This window comes from Phacochoerus africanus, chromosome 1, assembly GCF_016906955.1.
Source record: "Phacochoerus africanus isolate WHEZ1 chromosome 1, ROS_Pafr_v1, whole genome shotgun sequence".
NCBI lineage: Eukaryota > Metazoa > Chordata > Mammalia > Artiodactyla > Suidae > Phacochoerus > Phacochoerus africanus.
The window spans coordinates 133461012-133467216 of NC_062544.1; positions in this window are offsets into that span (position 1 = coordinate 133461012).

Consider the following 6205-nt stretch of genomic DNA (forward strand, 5'->3'; position numbering starts at 1 on the left):
AAATTCCATTTTGCATGTTTGAACACTATTTTTTACCCTCAAACTCTTCTTTACCTTTTGCCCTATACCTGGGCTAGCAAGCCTCAGTGGGTAGGTATTCTCACCCCAGCCCTGCCTCCTGGCCACAGTAAAAACTAAAACCAGACCATATGATCTGGCAATCCCACTCCTGGGCATATATCCAGACAAAACTTTCATTCAAAAAGGTACATGCTCCGCTATGTTCACTGCAGCACTATTCACAATAGCCAAGACATAGAAACAACATAAATGTCCATCGACAGATGAATGGATTAAGAAGATGTGGTACATATATACAATGAAATAAAAAGGACAAAATAATGCCATTTGCAGCAACATGGATGCAACTAGAGATTCTCATCCTAAGTGAAGTAAATCAGAAAAAGAAAGACAAATACCATATGATATCACTTATATCTGAAATTCAAAAAAAGGCACAAATGATCCCATCTACAAAACAGAAACAGATCATGGACATGGCGAGCAGACTTGTGCTTTCCAGTGGGGAGGGAGTGAGATGGATGGGGAATTTGTGGTAGATACAAACTATTACATTTAGAATAGGTAAGTAATAGGGTTCTACTGTACAGCACAGGGAACTATGTCTAATCTCTTGGGTTAGAGCATGATGGAAGATAGTTGTGAAAAAAAAGAATATATATATATGTGTGTGTGTGTGTATATATGTATGTGTGTGTGTATATATATGTATATATATATATGACTGGGTCACTTTGCTGTATAACAGAAATTGAAGGAACATTTTAAACCAACTGTACTGTAATAAAAATTTTTTAGAATAAATAATTTTTAAAAACCAAAACTAAAACCAAGCAAACTGCCTCGCAGTTGCCACTTTTGACTTGTACCTGCTTTCTTCTAACCAGACCATTCTATGATGTGACGAATTAATCTTGTCACATTCTTACGGTGTGTGTAGCAGCATCAATCCTAACATCCAAACCAGTTTGGGGGTGGGTGTTGTTTCCACCTTCTGCAGGGCAACCACTACACAAGAACACAGTAGCCAAGTTTTCAAGATCACGGAACAAAATACTGAGTAGAACAAAATGATGCACTTTTGAAAAGAATGATTCCATTTGCAACGATTAGGGTAGAAGTGGAAGCATTTAATGGAGACCTCGAATCACTATGGCCAGAGTGTCTTAATGGTTTTACCGGACTTTTTTTTTAATTTTTAATTTTTTAAGGTATAGTTGATTTATAATGTTGTGCTAATTTCTGCTGTACAGCAAAGTAATTCATATATGTGTGTGTATGTGTGTATATATATATGCATATACATATGTATATGTGTATTTTCTAACCATATATATGTGTATCTATATATACACTTTTTCCCCCATTTTCATGGCCATACTTACAGCACATGGAAGTTCCCAGACTAGGGGTTGAATTGGAGCTGCAGCTGCTGGCCTACACCAAAACCACAGCAATGCGGGATCTGAGCCACATCTGCGACCTACACCACAGCTCGTGGCAACTCTTGAGATCCCCGACCTGCTGAGCATGGCCAGGGATCAAACCTGCATTCTCATGGATACTAGTCAGATTAATTTCTGCAGTTCCACAACGGGAACTCCTCCACTCTTTTATAAAATACTCTTTTCCATAGTGGTTTATCATAGGACATTTCTCTGGGCTTCTGAATGACTGTTTCAGGAGGTCATTTAGCAACCCAGCTAGCAGGTCAGCCCTGCTTTCCTCCCCAAGTGCCTTCACTCTCTTGGGTCCAAAGTAACCAGATTCATTGCTGCATTCCCCTGGAGAGGAAGGGGAATGTAATTTACTCTTAAGTAAGTGAGGCAGATCACTTCTGCAAAGGTTCCATTGCTAAGAACTTAGTTATCTAGTCATACCTGGCTAAGGGCTGCTGGTAAATGCAGTTTCTAGATGTCTGGATGAGTGGCCACATGCCCAGCTAAAACCTCTTGGGGGATGGGCAGGGGTAGAGATGGAAAGAGAGGAGAAATGAAAGAGGAGATGGGGTGGAGAAAGGAGAGAGGAGGGGAGGGAAGGAAAGAGAGAAAGAGAGAATATGAAAATGACAGAAGGAATTGTGGAAGACAAATGGAGTCTACCAGCCATGCCTTGCATTTAGGGATTTTTTTTCTCTCACCCTCCCTAGCCAAATCCAGGAAAATTAACAGAAAATATTAACATCAGCTGTCCAAAGGACTACGATTGCAGATGACCGTTAACTCCCCAGGACCCAATCATGGTACCATAATTAGCAATATTCTTCTCTAAACCTCTTACTTTGAGCAGCAGGTATTTTCTTTTTTTTTTCTCTTCTTCTTCTTCTTTTTTTTTTTTTTGTCTTTTTGTCTTTTTGCCTTTTCTAGGGCCGCTCCTGCAGCATATGGAGGTTCCCAGGCTAGGGGTCTAATCGGAACTGTAGCTATCAGCCTACACCAGAGCCACAGCAACTCGGGATCTGGATCTGAGCTGCATCTGTGACCTACACCACAGCTCATGGCAACACTGGATCCTTAACCCATTGAGCTAGGCCAGGGACCAAACCCACAACCTCGTGGTTCCTAGTAGGATTTGTTAACCACTGTGCCACGACGGGAACTCCAGCAGCAGGTATTTTCTTTTAAATTTTTGCACACGAGTAAGCATTCATTCATATATGCATGTTCTGAGCCTGAAATATTTTGCTCCTCCGTTTCGAACTCCAACTTGGGACTTCATAAATAACATCTTAAAAGCAGATGTTTAGGTTTAAACAGGCTGATCAGACAAATGACCTTGGCAACATCTAAACAGAGAGCCATCATCATCATATACATTTGCTTTGTCCATCATGGTCTATCCCAAGAGACTAGATACAGTTCCCTGTGCTGTACAGTAGGACCTCACTGCTCATCTGTTCTAAACATAACAGTTTGCGATATGACAACAATTGATAAGATACTGGATGATGGAGAGATGAGGCTCCCTTATACAATTTTAATTTTTTGATATTTAAAATTTGTCATAATAATTTTTTTAATAGGAACCTACTGTACAGTTCAGGGAAACCTATACAACAGTTTGTCATAACTTATATGGGAAAAAAGAATGGCCAGTTAACTTTTGCTGTGTATCTGAAACTAATATAACACTGTAAATCAACTATACTCCAATAAAATTTAAATAATAATAATAATAATGTTTTGTTTTACTAGTTTCCTTTTAGGAATGAACCTCATACCATGCCAGCCTCACTCTTGTCTACAGGGAATAGGCCTGTTCTGAGTCACATTGAGAAAACTCAATTTATGAAACTTCTGCACAGTTATTCAAATCCACCTTAATAAAACACAGTTTTCTCCAATTTTCCCTGTAAAACTTTTCAGTTTCTGCTACAGAAACATTTTTCCTAAATTACATCCTATCTTAATCCAGATGAGGACAATTTGGATTTAAACACTGTGGACATTTGCTAACACGTCCTCCAAAGATATGAAATCTTTTATCTATGATTCAAGTTATCTGAGCCCTTTCCCTTAAGGATTAGAGACTGGCTTAATATAAAGATTTCTTGGAACACAGTATACTATGGAGCTGACCTAAAACTGGTATTTCTTTGATAGATTATTACATGTCTCAAATGTTTACCTTTTCCACAAGTTCAAACACAAAATGATAGGTTTTTTTTTTTTTTAATTTTAGAATACCATTTTTACAAAGCCCCATTGGAAGGCTTAACATTTTAAAAAAACATTGCCATTTCAAATTTTGTATGATACTGAAATAAAACCTTACACTAGCAGGTACAAAATATCTTCAGACTAAACCAGTGGTTCTCACAGGGACACAAGTTACCCTATCCCCACCCCCACCCCCTTGGGACATTTGGTGATGTCTAGAGACATCCTCATGTGTCACAACTCAGGGGAACTACTGTCATCTAGTGGGTAGGAACCAAGGGAGCTACTAAACATTCTGCAATGCCCAGAACAGCCCCATGGCAAAAAACCCTATCTGGTCCAGGAAGTCAGCCATGTTAAGGTTGAGAAATTCTGAATCAAAGTGAGAAAATGCCTGGAGTTCCCTTGTGGTGCAGCAGTTAAGGACCTGGTGTTTCCACTGCAGCAGCTCAGGCCACTGCTGTGACATGGGTTCAGCCCCTAGCCTGGAAACTCCCACATGCCATGGGTGCAGCCAAACCAAATTTAAAAAGCAAGAAAATGCCTGGAATTCCTGGCCATGGTCACCATTCCAAAGAGTAGGCTGTGGTTTTGTCTGGCTGGCCCAGTTCATGGGTGACTGCTCTAGGCTTCATAAGGATGAAAGTTCCCTGTGGACATAAGGACACACACTCGTTATGAACATAGTACAGATCAGCCTGTGCATTCTGTCGTCAGAAATCATGCTCACACCGTGATTTTCCACTCTTTTGCTTTTAATCTTTTGTGACATAGGTTTTATGGACATGCTTTCTAGACTGAGTTATTTAGTTCAATTTGCTGCAATATTGGACTTTCTAAATCATCTGGATGATTTATGGGCCCAATAAAAAAGAAACCTGGGACATATGAGAAAGTGGGGCAGGGAGAGGGGGGAGCTTGTGCTTGGGGGTTCAGAAGCTGAGTCCCCTGGGTGGGGGCATGTAGAGGAAGAGAGAGGAAAAGGGACTCCACGCCAACCACATGGCCAGCAGGAGGGGCAGGACCAGCTGGGCTGCACCCAGGCCTGCTTCCCTAATCTAAGGATGTTCAATCCCCAGCAATGTAACTGACACTAACATTCTCCAGGGGGACCCTCCTGTGAGCTTCCCTCTAGAAATAGTGCTGGAGCAGGGGGGGGGGGGGGAGGAGAAAGAAAATGGATTCATTTATTCTTGAGGATCATAGGAACTTTTGAGGGTGGCAAGAAATAACAGCATTTAGCTACTCTCTTGACTTCTAACTAGAAAGGTGTCTCTTCAAGTGGCATCATGACAAACCAGTTGCCTTTCTACTGATGCATGTTCCTTTGTTCTTTCTCAGTGGTCCTCAATTATGGGTGCACCTTAAAAGGAAAGAATAATCTTAATGCCCAGGCCTTACCCTAAACACATCAAATCAGAACCCCTGGGGGTTGGTACAAAGATAATGATGTGGGAACTATTGCTTTTAGAATGGATAAGCAATGAGATCCTGCTGTGTAGCACTAAGAACTATGTCCAGTCACTTATGACGGAGCATGATAATGTGAGAAAAAAGAATGTGCATATGTATGTGTAAATGGGTCACCATGATGTACAGTAGAAAAAAAAATTGTATTGGGGAAATAATAAAAAAAAAGTTAAAAATAAATTTTAAAAAAGAGAATGATGTGGGAGTTCCCATTGTGGCTCAGCAGAAACGAATCTGACTAGAAGGTTCGATCCCTGACCTCACTCAGTGGGTTAAGGATCCGGTGTTGTCATGAGCCTTGGTGTAGGTCGCAGATGCACCTTGGATCTGGCATTCCTGTGGCTGTGGCTGTGGCTGGCAGCTGCAGCTCCGATTTGACCCCAGTCTGGGAAATTCCATATGTCGTGGATGTGGCCCTAAAAAGACAAAAAAAAAAAAAAAAGCATTTGGCACCTCTAGATGGGGAAATGTATACTCTGAAAGTGCCCTGATTTTGGGGGTGGGGGGGGGCTGGGGAGATGGAAGGGAGTCATCTACTTTATTAAGGATTATGTTGCTAAAGATTGTTATCATTTTGAAAAATACCAGGAAAAATACAATTCTCTTTAATGAAGAAAGGAGTATTGCGGATTAACAAATGAGATGGAAGATATCAGAGAATGCAGTATTAACAGGTTGAAACAGATCATGAGAGTCTGCCAGTGAATTTTAGACTGATCTTCACTGAGTATCAAAAATGTCCTTTTTTAAATTAAAATGACCCCCGACTTTATAATCTTCTAAAAAATGAAGTCAGAAAAGAGAGGAGGTAAGATTTCTGATATTAAAACCAATGAAAAAGTGAGTTCCCAGTGTGGCTCAGTGGTAACAAACACGACTAGTAACCATCAGGACGTGGGTTTGATCCCTGGCCTTGCTCAGTGGGTTAAGGATTCTGTGATGCTATGAGCTGTGGCATAGGTCACAGACATGGCTTGGATCTAGAGTTGCTGTGGCTGTGGTGTCGGCTGGCAGATGTAGGCCCAATTTGACCCCTAGGTTGGGAACTTCCATAT